Genomic DNA, 19,949 nt, shown 5'->3' with positions numbered 1-19,949 from the left:
AGCCAGATGGTTTCAACAGTCCTTAACTGTCCCCTTCCTGTGACCTTATAACACCAAGTAATTTATGGAGGTGGGTTGTTCTCACACATTTTCTTATACTTTTGTAAAAACAACCCTCAGCGATGCAAAGCTTCTGAAGTGAGACATGCCTTTGAAAGGCTTGATGTAGCCCTCTAGTCCTGACGTTATAGTTGCTGAGGGAACATATGGAGTTGTTTTTAGATCGTCATATCTTGGATAATTTAGCGATTTCATTGTGGGCTTATGTACATAAAATGGCCCATGCAAAATTGAGAGCAATGTCTAACTATTTCATTATTTACCATTATTTCAACAGGAAAACTATTACAAGTAAATTTTTACAATGACGGCATAATACAAATAATTTAACACATAATTTAAGCTAAAGGTAAACTGCCAATAAATCTGTAAACAGTAGCATTTAAGGGGTAAATATATAGAATTTTCTGTAGAAAATGTCCATAAGATGGTATTTCTGTTGTAATTGTGAAATTAATGTTTCACAACATACAGTACCAGTCAATAGTTTGGACACGTAATGATTCATGGGTATTTCTTTATTTTTACTATTTTCCACATATGGAATCACATAGTAACCAGAAAATTCTAAAATAACTTTGTATTTTAAATTCTTCAAACCAGCTATCCTTTGCCTTGATGACAGTTTCACACATTCTTGGCATTCTCTCAGCCAGCTTCATGGAGTTGAGATTTGGGTGCATACAAAGTGCATCATAAAATGCAAATGTTCTTGAAATGGCAATATCGCACCCTAATCTCTACCGCCGCCACCAAAAGCAATGACCATCTGCTCTTCAAAGCCACCAACAAGCAAAGATAGACTGGGCCGCGCGAAATCCCTTTGTCATTTCCTGGTTGCCAACATTCCACACGGTTCACTCTATTTTTAATGAAGAAGCTTGGTGCTGTAGTATGTGAGGCACAAGGTTTAATCATGTTGTTTGTTTCGGAAGCATGCCCCCTCTGATGGCAAAATGATTAGGGTTTGACACCTGCTTCCAAGGAGAGGATGGTGTTCCGGTGGACGGGTGTGAGGTGGACGGGACGGGACGGGGGTGGGGGGAGGTCTGGTTGTTTGCTCTGCAAAATTAAGCATTTACACAACTCAACAGTATAGGCATCAGGGACTTTTCTGAGGTTGAGAATACATGGGACCCGACAGTGCAATATAACTGGGTATGCAGCCATTTCATTGAGTGAATTCTGTGAATAAATCAAGAAAAGCAAAACATGCACTATTGTTTGACTTGTGACTTACTTTAAAGTCAAGGTTTTCTTAATTGGCCTTAATCTTAACAGTATTCAGGCCAACAATTGTTAAAGTAGCCTCTAATAATTGTTGGGGGAAAAAGTGGGAAATAGGTATTTTCAGAAGATTGGTGGTAATTTGGCAAGAGAAATTCAGTGACTAAACTTAACCAATAAAAAAGTTACTACACTAAGATAACATGAAACACAATAGAAAAATACTTTTGAGTACCATGAGTAATATTATGGACAGAAACCCTATTCATTTACATTGTTCATTGTCAATGATTTATAGCTTAACCTATATTACCAACCATTCAATGAATAATTCACTGACAAAGTGGAAAACCTCAGGAGTAGAATTATAATGTATAACCATGTATTCATATACCGAATTCTTGTATAAAAGATCTGATAATAAAATAAAACTACTATTTTGAATTTGGGCCAGTTATGTTTTAAACAGTGGGAAAACTATTGTTCAACCTTCAAATATGACAAGCCACCCAGTACAGAAAGCCTTGATCAATCAATCAAACGTTTTCATGAATCCCTTTTTCTCCTCAGCAGTTTTCACAATGGTGGAGGGTGACAAGCAATCATGCTGATGGCAGTACCCTGCCTAAATCCCAAATGAGCAAGCAGTAAGAAGTTTAAGTCACAGAAAAAGTTCCCTTGGAAGAAACATAGAGGGGAGAGTCTCTGCGGGGTGCCCAGTCCTGTGGAGTGGCTAGGTCAGATGACCAGCGAGGCAAAACATAGAGATGGGAAATGATGGGCTGTGACCAGATACAGCAGGAGGAGACTAGCAAAAATCTAGAGATTGTGACTGGATTTCATGTCTTGCAGTATACAGGTGCTGGTCATAAAATTAGAATATCATCAAAAAGTTGATTTATTTCAGTAATTCCATTCAAAATGTAAAACTTGTATAATTTATACATTCATTCCACACAGACTGATATATTTCAAGTGTTTGTTTCTTTTAATTTTAATGATTATAACTGACAACTAATGAAAATCCCAAATTCAGTATCTCAGAAAATTCGAATATTGTGAAAAGGTTCAATATTGAAGACACCTGGTGCCACACTCTAATCAGCTAATTAACCCAAAACACCTGCAAAAGCCTTTAAATGGTCTCTCAGTCTAGTTATGTAGGCAACACAATCATGGGGAAGACTGCTGACTTGACAGCTCTCCAAAAGACGACCATTGACACATTGCACAAGGAGGGCAAGATACAAAAGGTCATAGCTAAAGAGACTGGCTGTTCACAGAGCTCTGTGTCCAAGCACATTAATAGAGAGGCGAAGGGAAGGAAAAGATGTGGTAGAAAAAAGTGTACAAGCAATAAGGATAACCGCACCCGGGAGAGGATTGTGAAACAAAAGCCATTCAAAAATGTGGGGGAGATTCACAAAGAGTGGACTGCAGCTGGAGTCAGTGATTCAAGAACCACCACGCTCAGACATATGCAAGACATGGGTTTCAGCTGTCGCATTCCTTGTGTCAAGCCACTCATGAACAAGACACAGCGTCAGAAGCGTCTCGCCTAGGCTAAAGACAAAAAGGACTGGACTGCTGCTGAGTTATGTTCTCTGATGAAAGTACATTTTGCATTTCCTTTGGAAATCAAGATCCCAGAGTCTGGAGGAAGAGAGGAGAGGCACAGAATCCACGTTGCTTGAAGTCCAGTGTAAAGTTTCCACAGTCAGTGATGGTTTGGGGTGCCATGTCTTCTGCTCGTGTTGGTCCACTGTGTTTTCTGAGGTCCAAGGTCAACGCAGCCGTCTACCAGGAAGTTTTAGAGCACTTCATGCTTCCTGCTGCTGACCAACTTTATGGAGATGCAGATTTCATTTTCCAACAGGATTTGGCACCTGCACACAGTGCCAAAGCTACCAGTACCTGGTTTAAAGACCATGGTATCCCTGTTCTTAATTGGCCAGCAAACTCTCCTGACCTTAACCCTATAGAAAATCTATGGGGTATTGTGAAGAGGAAGATGCGATACGCCAGACCCAACAATACAGAAGAGCTGAAGCCCACATCAGAGCAACCTGGGCTCTCATAACACCTGAGCAGTGCCACAGACTGATCGACTCCATGCCACACCGCATTGCTGCAGTAATTCAGGCAAAAGGAGCCCCAACTAAGTATTGAGTGCTGTACATGCTCATACTTTTCATGTTCATACTTTTCAGTTGGCCAACATTTCTAAAAATCCTTTTTTTGTATTGGTCTTAAGTAATATTCTAATTTTCAGAGATACTGAATTTGGGATTTTCATTAGTTGTCAGTTATAATCATCACAATTAAATGAAATAAACATTTGAAATATATCAGTCTGTGTGTAATGAATGAATATAATATACAAGTTTAAATTTTTGAATGGAATTACTGAAATAAATCAACTTTTTGATGATATTCTAATTTTATGACCAGCACCTGTACTTCATTGGTCAAGCAGTCTAAGCTGCTGCCTCCATCACACATCTGCCATGCAGCTTGGTTTTGAATCCTGCTAGGGGTGTCGAAAGGCCTGGTGTGGGGCTCTGGGCCATTGTCTTTTTTAGGGGCGGGTATTTGAATTTGTTCTCTCATCGCAAGCTTCTTTATAATTGTTCAGGGTTCTATAACATCTCAGGGTTGTGGTCAACTCACATTCTTATAATATTTTATGAAATTCTACCCAGACATACAGTAAAACAAACACCTAAACTAAATCCTGGACATACTGATCATGCCAAGAAGGAAGAAAAAACTGTTGGGGTAGGTTTTCATTTGCTGTGTTCAACAAATCCCATAAATGTTGATGTAGAGTTGAGATGAAGGTCTCGTTAAGGGGAAGGGTCTCTAATGGAAAGAGGCTCACTCTTTCCATTATCCCTAAAAACAGGGAATTCCGACCCTGTGGTGGGTGATAACTTCCTGAGATGAAACAATGAGCCAATCACAAAACATGCTTTAAGAACCCCCAAAGAAAGCAGTACAGGGGAAGACAGAAAACCACTCTGAACAGGCAAATGGACTGACATGGCAATGTTTGGAGCAGAAGGCCAGAATGGTTGGAGTGGTCTCGTCACCGGCCTCTGTTCTGCAAGAAATACAAAGGCTCCCATACGTTCTTCACTTGCTTAGTGTGGACATCTTTAAGTACATGCCAGTCAAAACTGAAAAGTTATGTAAATGATTATGTAAAATAAGTAATGTTTCCATTTTCCCTTGTTTGGTCTCGTACTTGTCATTTAAAAAGGCTATTAGTCACCTGTCATTTACCACAGTGTTGTTATGCTAATGTTAATGGTAATATGAGGATGTTTGGAAAAAATTACATGTTCTCGTGAGAGCTGGAATGAATAGTGTGAGTGAGTAGCTCACACAATTTGACAACAGGATGGTGGAAGCAGTTTCTTGTCCAGCTCCACTTCCTTCTTCTGTTGTACTATTGGTTATATTTTGTTGTTTTCGTCAGCTTAATAATATATCACAATAATATAGCAGCGAAAAACCTTAGGCAGGAAATCACACCTCCCACTATGCCAAGCATCAACCAGAGGGACACCAACTAACCGCAACCACCCTGAAAGAGGACTAAGTATCGCCCACAAAGTTTACTCCCTTTGCAAAAGGACTGCAACGCAGAATAACAGTAAGCCAGTGACTCTGCCACCAAATGGCATCGGAGATGATATCTCCCTGTGGAGATGAGAGCCCGTCTGGCAAAGACTGCAAGCTTGAATTGTATTCAAACCTTTCCATTCACCTTCACACCCCTGGGGCAGACTACACATAATCACAGACCTTGCTGAAGAGATGAGTCTTTAGTACATGTTTGCACTGAGTCTGTGACCTTGATCAGCAGATCATTCCACAGTAGTGGAGCTCTATGGGAGAAAACCCTGCCTCCAGCTGTTTGTTTGTTCTAGGTACAATTAGAAGGCCTGCATCTTGTGATTTTCGGTGACATTTAGGTATGTATGGCTGGACCAATTCAGTGAGGTAAGTAGGAGAAAGTCCATGTGATGCATTACAGGTTAACAATTAAACCTTAAAATCAGTCCTAGCCTTAACAGGCAGCCAGTGTAGAGAGGCTAATACCAGAGTAATGTGTCCAAATGTTTTCATTCTAAACTGAACAAAATTATAAATGCAACACTTTTGTTTTTGCCCCCATTTAACGTGAGCTGAACTCAAAGATATAAAAAAAATGCCTATTTCTCTTAAATATTGTTCACAAATCTGTTTAAATCTGTTTTAGTGAGCACTTTTCCTTTGCCAAGATAATCCATCCACCTCACAGGTGTGGCATATCAAGATTCTAATTAGACAGCATGATTATTGCACAGGTGTGCCTTATGCTGGCCACAATAAAATGCCACAATAAAATGTGCAGTTTCACTGTATTGGGGGGGTCTGAGGGGTCCGAAAACCAGTCAGTATCTGGTGTGACCACCATTTGCCTCACACAGTGCAACACATCTCCTTTGCATAGAGTTGATCAGGTTGTTGATTGTGGCCTGTGGATTTGTGGACAATATTTGAGAGGAATAGGCCTTTTCTGTACATAGAGAAAGTCTTAGATCTTTGAGTTCAGCTCATGATAAATGGGGGCAAAAACAAAAGTGTTGCATTTAGAATTTTGTTCAGTGTAGTTAAGATTCTAGCAGCTGTGTTCAGCACTCATTAAAGTTAACTTGTTGATTTATTAGGGTAACTGGAGAGAAGAGCATTGCAGTAATCAAGGGTTTTTTGATAAAAAAATTCTGATTTTTGCAATGTTCCAAAGAAAAAAGACCCTCTTAAAGTATTCTTTACACAGTATGTTCATCAAAGTAGAAATCAGATTTAAGGATAATGGCGAGGTCTCACGTTTTTTTGGGATACAACCATGGATGTAGCACAAAATTCTGGGCCCTGTACATAGGCGGTCTCTGAGGGCCCCTCTCCACTTTATTCAAGATTCAAACATTTTCGAGGGCCCCTCTACACATTAGGGCCCTATATACTTATTACCCCTTTTCCCCCCAGTCCAACGCCCCTGGATACAACCATACAACTGTCGAGGTTTCCTGTGAGATCTACCAACAAAACCCCTAAAATTTCAAAGCAATTTGAAACACACATTTCCAAAGCTAATTTTGGTGCTTTCCATGTTTCATTGAAATTTAGCAACAGTGGAAATTGACATTGTTTTTCCAGGTGACATCATCCAAAGGCAGGAAATAGTGAAAAAAAGTTGTGGTCCTAAAAGCAGGCCTTGATGAACATCAAAACATGCCTTTGATTTGTCAGAGGATAGGCCATCTACAAATAGCAACTAATATCGTACTGACAAATAAGATTTAAACCAGGCTAGAACATGTCCACATAGCCCAATATTGGATTCCACTCTCTCCAAAGAAGAGAGTGCCCAATGATGTTGAAGGCAGCACTAAGATCAAGAAGCAACAGGATGGATGTGGAACCTTTGTCTGAGGCCATTAGAAGGTCATTTGTTGCCTGCATGAGTGCAGTCTCAATGCTATGATGGGGTCTGAAACCGGACCGGAGCATTTCATAAATATGAATTGTCTTCAGGAAGGCATTAAGTTGTTGGGAAACATATTTTTCTAAGATTTGTGATTGGAGGTTTGATATTGGCCTATAATTGTTTAATATATCCAGATCCAGATTAAAGTTTTTTTTTAGAAAAGGCGACATTTCTGCTACTTTCAGTGAGTTTGGTATGCTTCTGGAGAATGGGGAGCAATTTATGTTCAACATTGGCTGACCAAGCACAGGAAGTAATGCTTCTGAAGTAGTTTAGCAGAAATCGGGTCCAGTTGACAATTGGTGGGTATGGTGAACGTGTCGAGTGAAATAGGATCAAAAATGTATGTGTCCCCATTGATACCAGGTTAGGATAGTTCTGTATATTCTCAGGACAACTGAGATTTTGAGGATAATTTATTCTAATAGTGATGACTTTACAAATGTCATGTATTAATCACTGCTATAGTGAAGATTTGACTTCACTTGTTGACCATTGCTTTTTCCTCTAACTTTGCAGCTGTATCAAAATTATTTTTGTTCGCCTCAATCAGGTTGGAGAAATAAGCTGATCGAGCAGATGTGAGGGCTTTTCGGCATTGCACTGAACAGTCTATCCGGGCTAGTTGAAATACATCAAACTTGGTGGAACGCCACTTTCGTTCCAACTTTCTGAAGGCTTGCTTGAGTGCTCTAGTATTGTCTGTGTAACAGGGAGCAAGTTTCTGGTTGCGTATTTCTTTGGTTTTTAGTGGTGCAACCATATCTAAGGTATTACGCAGTGTTAAGTTTAGATTCTTGATTAGACAGTTTACAGATTTATTTACTCTATCAATGAGTGATCCTGGAAGAGTATCAAAGAAATATTTTTGTAGTCCAAGAATGTATGTTACTGTCATGAAGTACTCAACACAGGCAGAAGTGGTTTGGTCCCAGACGCAGATTGACGGGACGATTTATTAAAGGGTTCAGGCGGGAATCGTGGTCAAGCAGGCAAATGGTCAAAACACAGTAACCCAATACAAAAAGGCGAAGGTACCAAAACATTAGGCAGGCGGTAGACAAAAACAGCAAGCAAAAATACAAGGCAGGCAGAATAGTCAAAAGGGTTAGAGAAGGTACACTATGGCCAAATCCCTGTCACAGATTTCACTCACGTCACCTGGTAAGTGATTGAGTGCAAGAGGCTGCAAGTCCTCAAAATGCTATAAATAGTGATGGGACAGCACATTATCACGTTACCTTGACGACGCTGAAATATGTTGCACACTATTGTGGGTTTGGGACTTTTTAATTTACGTATTTTATTTTACAGCCAAGGTACTTAATAGACCGAATGCCTGATTTATACACGGATGTCTTGCATCCTTTTGCCCTACAGAGTGGACGAGAGGTAATTGTCAATAATAATCTATATTTGTCTATAATCAACATACAATTTTTGGTAAAAACAGCATAGCAAAAACTAAAATAAATAGTTAAATAAACGACACACTCAGGCACAGAAGTACCGGTCTCTACTTAGAATGGTACAAATGCTTGTCGCTGGGGGGGGACCTGTTCACATTTGTGTACACTTTAGTGCCAGTCCATGTTTGTACCTCATCAAATTGTACCAGCAAATGACCTACACCCGTTTTCTGTGCTGCCGGGTCCAATGCAGCCCCTCCCCTCGGGGGGTGAAATGGTACACAGTTGTTTTTTCTTTTGTTTTAATTCACTCTGTACCATTTCTGTTAGTCAAAAGGGAGTTTGCTGGGATTTTTCTCTCACTTCCAGGCTTCCCCTGGTAACCCCTGTGATTCATGCCACAACGCTATGAAGTCTACGGAAATGAGGACTTATGAAAAGGGTGCATGAAGGGCTCAAATTGTCTGGAAGAGAGCCCTCGTGCACTATAGCCGATTTGATAGTGGGACAGCCCTGAGCCCTGAGCCCTCCCAGAACGCGCTTCAAAGTCAGTGAGTGTGGACATTGTGATTGGGCCTTTGAAGGCTAAACTGAAAAACGCAGACAGGCTTAGTACGCTGAGTGACAAGTTACAAACAACAATACCTCACAATGAGGGAACAGAACTGATCAGACTAAGCAGGGAATGTTAATTGGAAACAGGTGGTGACACAGGTGGGGCTAATAAGAAGACACGAGCTACATTCAAGACAATGGAAAATAACAGAAACCAAAAGACGAGAATGTAGAGACAAGAAAATAAAACATAAACAGGCAGACACAGAACCTCACAATTACGGCTTTTAAGTTTCCTCGTTTGGGGTGCAAGTGGATTTCTTGTAGCAGTAAACATAATAAGACATTGGTCCGATATTCCAGGATTATGAGGAAAAATAATTAGATCCGCAGTATCTATTCCTTGTGTCAAAAGTCTTGGTTATCATTGTGGCAGTGTGTAGGCCCCAAGACATGTTGGACAAAACCCATTGAGTCAATTATGGCTTCAAAGGCTTTTTGAAGGGGGTTATTGGACATTTCCATATGAATATTGAACTCGCCAAAAATTACAATAGTATCATGACTACAAGGTTAGTCAATAATTCTGAGAACTCACTGAGGAGTATTGTATATGGGCCAGGGGGCTTGCAAATGGTAGCTATGAAAAATGATTTATCAGTATGTTTACTTCTCATGACTAAAACTTCAAACGGCTGAAACCTAATCATGTGTGTACATTGATATTTTGTTTCATAAATATTATCAACACCCCCTCCCCCACTTTGCAGGATGCGCGGGGATATGATCACTAGTGTAGCCAAGAGGATAGGACTCATTTAGGACAGTAAATTCATCATGCTTTTCCTTCAGTCAGATATATAGATAGTAAACAGCTTTAAATCAGTTTTTTTACTGATCCGCTCAGGAACTCCTGTATGAGCTGGCTGGCTTTGTGTGTGCATGTGTGTGTGTGTGAGTGTGTGTGTGTGTGTGTGCGCAAGCGCTCTGAGTTGAGTGGTTGTCAGCTACACTGTTGTGGTGGTCAAGATGAGGAGAGGGAGAGGTTTGATAGCGAAAGCAGAATCATTCGAGGCAGATTCTGTTAATGTGCAGTTTTTCTTATTTTATTATGATTTAACGTATAATTCGATCTTTAATAGAGCAGAAAGTATAAAGTGTGCGGTGGTGGACAGCTATTTAGCAGGCTCTATCCCGGTTCATTCATTCAAGCAACACTGCTATAGGAGCACTAACTGCAGTGCTTGTGTTGCTTTGTGGTGCTGGTGACAAGCCTAAACTTACTATTTTACACTGGCACATTTTGCAGTGTATAGAACAAGATGGAGTAAACAAGCAGTTTGTAATAGACATTAATCATATTAGTGGATTGTTTACGTATGTTAATGTATAGGAGAATGCAAGCTTTTACTACACGCTGAGGCTTTCTACATTGATGCAACCGTTAAGTTAAATCACATTATTTCTTCCCAGAGTTACTGACAGCTACTGAGACCCCTGTCAGCCTTCTTCAGCAGTAAATCCCCAGCATATTTGGAGCTGGTGGGATTTCTACTATCTGTTTATGGGGGCTGCCTATTGTTCTTCCTTGATGGTAGAGAGAGTTTGCCTCCTATGTTTAATATTTGTGCTTTTACTCATGAGCTTCTATGGGCTTATTAAAGTTATTTCGGATAATTACTTTCTGACTGCTTCTTCTGCTAGGTCTTGAATACACTCTTTATCCCTTTGTTCTTGTTTACTGCTACATATTCTTTATGAGTTTATGCATTTGAACTCTGCTTCCACACCCGTTTAATATGTCAATTTAATATTTTTTCTTTTAGTGTGTTTCTGTGGATAGGCAGGGTTTATTGTTCACTTTTCTCTTCACCACTTTCAAAATGGTTTTCAGATTTTTCCACCACCCTTGAAGTTGTTATATCTAGGACTTGTAGTTCTTGGAACTTGTTTTGTAGTGTGGTTTGTTTTTATTCTGATGAGCCTTTATCTTGGAAGTGCATTATTTGGAACTTGACCCTGTCTTCTCAGCTGTGGCGTCGCATCAAGCCCAGCCAACACCTGTAATACAAATTTTCCCTACATACCATTTTTGGAGGAACTGTTCATACTAACCCCATGAGACAAGGCAAAAAGAGTGTAAAGAACCCGTTTGAAGAAGACACACAAATGAGCTTTCCAGGTGAGCTTTGCTGAGACGTTTTCTGAACGTTTGTGCAGACATTCTTTATTTGTTTCTTCAGTTCCTAAAACTTTTGAAATATCTGTGCCATTGAGTTGTGTGTGAAAACGGAAAACATTTCAGCGTGGTCTTTTATCGTCCTCGGCATGAACGGCACCTGTCTAATGTTCATGCTGATTTACCAGCTTCCTGTTGTTCCAGAGATGTCCGGAGGATGGATTATCTTGGCACAGGATGCTCACTGTCAGGGATGAAAATGTGGCTACAAAATGAGAGAAATAAGCTTTTCGCAAGTGTGAAACGTTAGTGATCTTTTAATTTCAGCTCATAGAACATGGGACCCACACTTTACACAAGACGTTTGTGCATATTCTTTAAGTTTTACTTCTCACTCTCCACTGAATACAGATGGGTTTACAGCTCTGTCATTAAAATCAGCCATAACATTATTTGAAAACAACTTTCCAGATAAAGACAACAACAAAATCATACTTCAATCAATTATTAGTTGTGGGGCTGTGCCACCAGACCAACATCACATTAGCACATCCATGCATTACTTAAACAAATGGCAAAGTTTAATTTATTAAATTATACCAGAAGTGTTCATATAAGTATACATAAAATGTGCCCATAAAATGTAATATGAGAAACATGAGAGCTAATTTTCCTAATTAAAATAAAACTGTTACAACTGTTACACTGTTAAAGTGTACTGTATGATGTCTATTGATTGTCAAAACATGTTTAATTCATTTTAAACACCACAATATTCATCAATAATTTCCAGACGTACAGTATTCTTCTCTTGGAGCTTTATACATCAGTGACACAGAAGACGCCATGCAAGAATTTGAACCGTAAACAGCGGTCCTGAACAGTAGTTTCTCTACAGGAGACTTTTCTGCCCTGAAACAATCATACAGTTACACTTTTACAAGACAAAAGAAAAAAGAACATTGGTGGAATAATGCCGTCACATTCGGTCAAAATGGCCACTCTCCACCCAGGCAAGTAGCGTAGTCTGAGGCAGTTTGAGTGCAGCTGTAACTGCCTGATTGCATTTACCATAGATGTTTGTCAGAGCAGCACTACAAAGCTAACTGTGCGTGACGCACAAGTTGGTGCTCGGGCCGTGATGGATGAAGACTTGCGGAGGTACGACAGCTCCCAGCAGAAGTACTGACATATTTACACATCGCTGGCTCCCGCACCGCCTCCAAGTGTAGACGGAGTTCAGCAGCTGGTGCTCTTACAGTTCAGTGTGTCCAACTCAGAGAAAAAGGCCTATTGGTGGAGTTGGGTTCAGGAGATGTGGCGTTTTCCCCCCACAGGCCTTCAGTGCGCGTCTGCGGTCCGTGCAGAGCTACCCAGGCCACTGTCAGAGCACTGGAGTTGAACTTCGCCATTCTCCCTCCTTGAGGAACGAGTTCTGTCACTGGAGTACAGTGACCATACATTCAGTGGTGTATGTAGAGCTAGCTTGAAATGAACTTGGTCCACTGGAGTGATTCTGATCTAGGAATCATGACCTGTTCAAATCAAAACTGAAACCTGTTCTGCATTGAGTTAATTTCTTCTGCAAACCAAATGTAGAATGTTGAACGGAAATGGTGCAGTTCTGAACAAGGGAAGGGTTGGGTTGAGAAACATTGCAAGAATAGCCTTTTCCCTTTAAATACATTACTCAGTGCTTGAAGCCACACCTGTCAAATGGGAGTAAACATTTCAGAATTGGTTTAAGGATGTAAAATAATGTTTTGGGCCAACCTGATGTTCGGTAAAAGTCTGGGATGCTGGCCTTTTTTCCTAGTCATCCTCTGTCCAGTGTCTGTATTCTTTTTTCCAGTCTGAGACATGGCTTTTTATTTTGCAACTCTGCCTAGAAGGCCAGAATCCCGGAGTCGCCTGTTCACTGTTGAGGTTGAGACAGGTGTTTTCCAGATACTATTTAATAAATCTGCCAGCTGATGCTGATTTATTTAATAAATCAATTGCTGATGCTTCAGATACCTAACTAGTCCAAAAAAGGCCTAAGGCTAAAAAAAATTGCACAAGGGTTTTCTAATGATCACATAGCCTTTTAAAATGATTATCTTGTATTAGCAAACACAACGTGCCATTGGAACACAGGACTGATGGTTTGCTTATAATGGGCCTCTGTACACCTATGTCGATATTCCATTGAAAATCAGCTGTTTCCAGCAACAAAAGTCATTTACAACATTAACAATGTCTAAACTCTATTTCTGATCAACTTGATGTTATTTTAATGGACAAAATTGTGCTTTTGTTTAAAAACAAGGACATTTCTAAGTGACCCCAAACTTCTGAACGGTAGTGTATATTCAAGATAGTATTTACAGATATACAGCAATGGACAAGGGAAGTGCACGGTTTTGTATTTCACACTTGCTGGATAAACCAATGCATGTCATGTTTCCCACGAAATAAGAGTGTCTTAATTAACAACATTTAAATATAAGCATCATGGCTTGGATTTAGTGTTGTTTATAAAGGCAAAGCATAGATTAATGCTGTCAATACACCGACTTTTCTTTAGGTCACTCTGGACAGTATGTACAGAACCTCACAAATGTGAGTATACATTTGAGTATATCTTTTCATGTGACAACACTGAAGAAATGACACATTGTTACAATATAAAGTAGTGAGTGTACAGCTTGTATAACAGTGTACATTTGCTGTCCCCTCAAAATAACTCAACACACAGCAATTAATGTCTAAACCGCTGGCAACATAAGTGAGTACACCCCTAAGTGAAAATTTCCAAATTGGGCCCAATTAGCCATTTTCCCTCCCCGGTGTCATGTGACTCGTTAGTGTTACAAGCTCTCAGGTGTGAAAATCAGGTGTGTTAAATTTGGTGTCATCACTCTCACATTCCCTCATACTGGTCACTGGAAGTTCAACATGGCACCTCATGGCAAAGAACTCTGAGGATCTGAAAAAAAGAATTGTTGCTCTACATAAAGATGGCCTAGGCTATAAGAAGATTGCCAAGACCCTGAAACTGAGCTACAGCACGGTAGCCAAAACCATACAGCGGTTTAACAGGACAGGTTCCACTCAGAAAAGGCCTCGCCATGGTCGACCAAAAAAGTTGAGTGCACGTGCTCAGCGTCATATCCAGAGGTTGTCTTTGGGAAATAGACATATGAGTGCTGCCAGCATTGCTGCAGAGGTTGAAGGGGTGAGAGGTCAGCCTGTCAGTGCTCAGACCATACGCCGCACACTCCATCAAATTGGTCTGCATGGCTGTCATCCCAGAAGGAAGCCTCTTCTAAAGATGATGCACAAGAAAGCCTGCAAACAGTTTGCTGAAGACAAGCAGACTAAGGACATGGATTACTGGAACCATGTCCTGTGGTCTGATGAGACCAAGATAAACTTATTTGGTTCAGATGGTGTCAAGCGTGTGTGTCGGCAACCAGGTGAGGAGTACAAAGACAAGTGTGTCTTGCCTACAGTCAAGCATGGTGGTGCCGGCACTGGGGAGCTACAGTTCATTGAGGGAACCATGAATGCCAACATGTACTGTGACATACTGAAGCAAAGCATGATCCCCTCCCTTCGGAGACTGGGCCGCGGGGCAGTATTCCAACATGATAACGACCCCAAACACACCTCCAAGACGACCACTGCCTTGTTAAGGAAGCTGAGGGTAAAGGTGATGGACTGGTCAAGCATGTCTCCAAACCTAAACCCTATTGAGCATCTGTGGGGCATCCTCAAAGGAAAGATGGAGGAGTGCAAGGTCCCTAACATCCACCAGCTCCGTGATGTTGTCATGGAGGAGTGGAAGAGGACTCTAGTGGCAACCTGTGGCAAGCTCTGGTGAACTCCATGCCCAAGAGGGTTAAGGCAGTGCTGGAAAAGAATGGTGGCCACACAAAATATTGACACTTTGGGCCCAATTTGACATTTTCACTTAGGGGTGTACTCACTTTTGTTGCCAGCGGTTTAGACATTAATGGCTGTGTTGAGTTATTTTGAGGGGACAGCAAATGTACACAGTTATACAGGCTGTACACTCACTACTTTACATTGTAGCAAAGTGCCATTCCTTCAGTGTTGTTACATGAACAGATATCCTCAAATATTTACAAAAATGTGAGGGGTGTACACACTTTTGTGAGATACTGTATGTATTTAAAAATAATACAAAGTAGTGCCAGTGTGTCTCTTCACAGTCCCTGTTTGTACAGTCAGGCGTTCTTCTGTCTTCAGTGTTTTAGCTGACGTGTGTATTGAGTCATTAACACACCAACACTGATACATAGAGAGGCTTAATTTAAGGTCAGCGGAAGGCCATTCAGAATGGAAATTTCCTACGTAAAAAAAACAATTTACTGGTGGAAATGGGGCGTATGCATTTCCTGCACAAAACAACAACATTAACTACCACAGCTATGCCGATGATACTCAAATATACACTCACCTAAAGGATTATTAGGAACACCTGTTAAATTTCTCATTAATGCAATTATCTAATCAACCAATCACATGGCAGTTGCTTCAATGCATTTAGGGGTGTGGTCCTGGTTAAGACAATCTCCTGAACTCCAAAATGAATGTCAGAATGGGAAAGAAAGGAGATTTAAGCGATTTTGAGCGTGGCATGGTTGTTGGTGCCAGACGGGCTGGTCTGATTATTTCACAATCTGCTCAGTTACTGGGATTTTCACACACAACCATTTCTAGGGTTTACAAAGAATGGTGTGAAAAGGGAAAAACATCCGACTGAAATAACCACTCGTTACAACCGAGGTATGCAGCAAAGCATACGCGAAGCCACAACACGAACAACCTTGAGGCGGATGGGCTACAACAGCAGAAGACCCCACCGGGTACCACTCATCTCCACTACAAATAGGAAAAAGAGGCTACAATTTGCACGAGCTCACCAAAATTGGACAGTTGAAGACTGGAAGAATCTTACCTGGTCTGATGAGTCTCGATTTCTGTTGAGGCATTCAGATGGTAGAGTCAGAATTTGGCGTAAACAGAATGAGAACATGGATCCATCATGCCTTGTTACCACTGTGCAGGCTGGTGGTGGTGGTGTAATGGTGTGGGGGATGTTTTCTTGGCACACTTTAGGCCCCTTAGTGCCAATTGGGCATCGTTTAAATGTCACGGCCTACCTGAGCATTGTTTCTGACCATATCCATCCCTTTATGACCACCATGTACCCATCCTCTGATGGCTACCTCCAGCAGGATAATGCACCATGCCACAAAGGTCGAATCATTTCAAATTGATTTCTTGAACATGACAATGAGTTCACTGTACTGAAATGGCCCCCACAGTCACCAGATCTCAACCCAATAGAGCATCTTTGGGATGTGGTGGAACGGGAGCTTTGTGCCCTGGATGTGCATCCCACAAATCTCCATCAACTGCAAGATGCTATCCTATCAATATGGGCCAACATTTCTAAAGAATGCTTTCAGCACCTTGTTGAATCAATGCCACGTAGAATTAAGGCAGTTCTGAAGGCGAAAGGGGGTCAAACACAGTATTAGTATGGTGTTCCTAATAATCCTAGGTGAGTGTATATGGCTCTCGAACCATATGACAACAGCTCAATAGACTCTCTGTGTCACTGTATAGAACACATAAATACCTGGATGAACCAAAATTGTCTACAATTAAACCAAGATAAAACAGATTATTGTGTTTGGCAACAAAAAAAAAAGAACAAGTATTAGTAAAGAGCTGGATTCTCAGGCCCTTAAAACCAGGGATCAAGTGCTTAATCTTGGTGTTCTGATAGACTCAGACCTCACATTTAACAGTCATATCAAAGCGGTCACCAAAACAGCATTCAATCATCTAAAAAATATAGCCAGAATCAAAGGCTTGGTGTCCCAAAAAGACCAAGAGAAGCTCATCCATGCTTGTACCTCTAGTAGGGTTGACTACTGTAATGGCCTCTTAACTGGACTCCCGAAATATACTGTAAAACAACTGCAGCTGATTCAGAATGCTGCTGCTAGAATGTTAACCAGGACCAAGAGAACACAGCGCATCACTCCGGTTCTTAAATCTTTGTATTGGCTTCCAGTCAGTTACAGAATGGATTTCAAAGTGGTGCTTTTAGTTCATAAATCTCTGAATGGTTTAGGACCCAAAAACATTTCTGAAATGTTTGAAGAATATAAACCGAGCAGGGTTCTTAGATCCATAACACAGGTCAGCTAGTAGAGCCCAGAGTCCAAACTAAACATGGAGAAGCTGCGTTTAGCACTTATGCTGTACAAAACTGGATTAACCTACCAGAAGATCTTAGACGTGCCCCAAACATATCCATTTTTAAATCCAGGTTAAAAACACTTCTCTTCTCACATGCCTATGACTGAGCACTTCCACTTAACCACACCATTTTGCCTTATAGCTTCCTATGTTTTTATCCCATTATTAATCTTTGTTTTCTTATTGTATTTTTTATTATTATGATGTATTTATTTGTTTTGATGTTTTCATTTGAGTATTTGTTATTATGTTATTGTACTTTCAAATATTTTTCTTTGTAAAGCACACGAAATTGCTTCGATGTATGAATTGTGCTATATAAATAAATTTGCTTGCTCGTAAGCAAACCCAAATATGTAGAATTCGTAGTGATGTCCAACACTTTTAATGACGACTCATCGAAAGCAGCAATTGTTCAGCTGCTTAACTAGCTACTGAGCTCCCGAGAATCTGTAAAAACTAGTACTTCCACTGTTTTCAAAAAGCCTGCCTTCAAGGGTGGGGACAGGTCTCCTGTCAGGCAGTAGTCTTTACGGAGCCAGAGAAAATTATTAGACCAGGCTACCATGCAATGTTGTGGCCGATAGGAACACTTGAGACCAATGGCTCTATTCAACATGAACAAGCATTTCTGCTCACCAGTAGTCCATTTGAGCAGGTGGCAAAACACAAAAGGCAGCAATAACTCATATTCACAGTCACTCCTAATTAAAATGGGGGACCGGTGAAACACACTGTGTATTAACCCCTAACCTTGTTATGCAGTGGCTTTTTCATTTAACACCATTATAAACCAGATCATAATCTGAAAAGAAAGAACTGTGCAGTTGAACTGCCAAACAGGAATGCCAAGCAGCATCCGGCAGCCCGTTCTAGATAGGCGTTATTGAGTTGGTGACACCTTGTGTGTTTTATAAAGGAACATAGCTCACAGAATTAGTTTCCATTCGTTTTTTCTTTTCTTGTGTTCCGTGAGTTTAATGGCCAAAGGATCCCGCTTTCGTTTGCTGAGGAAAGATTCATCTAACATGGACAGAATAATTGGATCTTCCGATCTGTGAAATCTCTATTAATACCAATGCATATACAGTGGATATAAAAAGTCTACACACCCCTGTTAAAATGCCAGGTTCTTCTGATGTAAAAGAATGAGACAAAGATAAATCATATCAGAACTTTTTCCACCTTAAATGTGACCTATAACATGAACAATTCAATTTAAAAACAAACTGAAATATTTGAGGGGGAAAAATTTAAAACTCACAATAACCTGGTTGCACAAGTGTGCACACCCTTAAACTAATACTTTGTTGAAGCACCTTTTGATTTTATTACAGCACTCAGTCTTTTTGGGTAGGAGTTTATTAGCATGGCACATCTTGACGTGGCAATATTTGCCCACTCTTCATTACAAAAGCGCTCCAAATCCATCAGATTGCGAGGACATCTCCTGTGCACAGCTCTATTCATATCACCCCACAGATGTTCAATTGCATTCAGGTCTGGGCTCTGGCTGGGCCATCCCGAAACGATAATCTTCTTCTGGTGCAACCATGCTTTTGTGGATTTGGATGTGTGCTTTGGGTTGTTGTCATGCTGAAAGGTGAACTTCCTCTTCAGCTTTCTTACGAAACCCTGAAGGTTTTGAGCCAAAATTGCCTGGTATTTGGAACTGTTCATAATTCCCTCCACCCTGACTAAGGCCCCAATTCCAGCTAAAGAAAAACAGCCCCAAAGCATTATGCTGCCACCACCATGCTTCAATGTGGGTATGGTGTTCTTTGGGTGATGTGCAGTGTTGTTTTTTCGCCAAACATACCTTTTGGAATTACAGCCTAAAACATTCATCATTGGTTTCATCAGACCATAACACATTTTCCCACATGCTTTTGGGGGACTTGATGTTTGTTTTTGCAAACTTCAGCCGGGCTTGGATGTTGTTCTTTGTAAGAAAAGGCTTCTGTCTTGCCACCCTACCCCATAGCCCATTCATATGAAGAATACGGGAGATTGTTGTCACGTCTAGCACACAGCCAGTACTTGCCAGAAATTCCTGCAGTTCCTTTAATGTTGCTGTAGGCCTCTTGGAAGCCTCCTTGACCAGTTTTCTTCTTGTCTTTTCATCAATTTTGGAGGGACGTCCAGTTCTTGGTAATGTCTCTGTTGTGCCATATTTTCTCCACTTGATGATGACTGTCTTCACTGTGTTCCATGGTACATCTAATGCTTTGGAAATTGTTGTACCCTTCTTCTGACTGATATCTTTCCACAATGAGATCCCTCTGATGCTTTGGAAGCTCTCTGCAGACGATGGCTTTTGCTCTGAGATTCAACTAAGAAAATGTCAGGAAAATCCTATAGCTGAACTTTATTTGTGATTAATCAGAATCACTTTAGATGATTAGCAGGTGTGTAATGACTTCCATTTAATATGAGTTCGAATGTGATTGGTTAATTCTGAACACAGCCACATCCCCAGTTATAAGAGGGTGTGCACACTAATGCAACCAGGTTATTGTAAGGTTTCTATTTTTCATTTTTTCCCCTTGAATATGTCAGTTTGTTTTTCAATTAAATTGTTTACATTATAGGTCACATTAAAAGTGGAAAAGGTTCTGACATGATTTATCTTTGTCTCATTCTTTTACATCACAAAAACCTGCCATTTTAACAGGGGTGTGTAGACTTTTTATATCCA

Source organism: Esox lucius, chromosome 8, assembly GCF_011004845.1.
Source record: "Esox lucius isolate fEsoLuc1 chromosome 8, fEsoLuc1.pri, whole genome shotgun sequence".
Classification (NCBI taxonomy): Eukaryota; Metazoa; Chordata; class Actinopteri; order Esociformes; family Esocidae; genus Esox; species Esox lucius.
Note: the sequence above shows the minus strand (reverse complement) of the source record.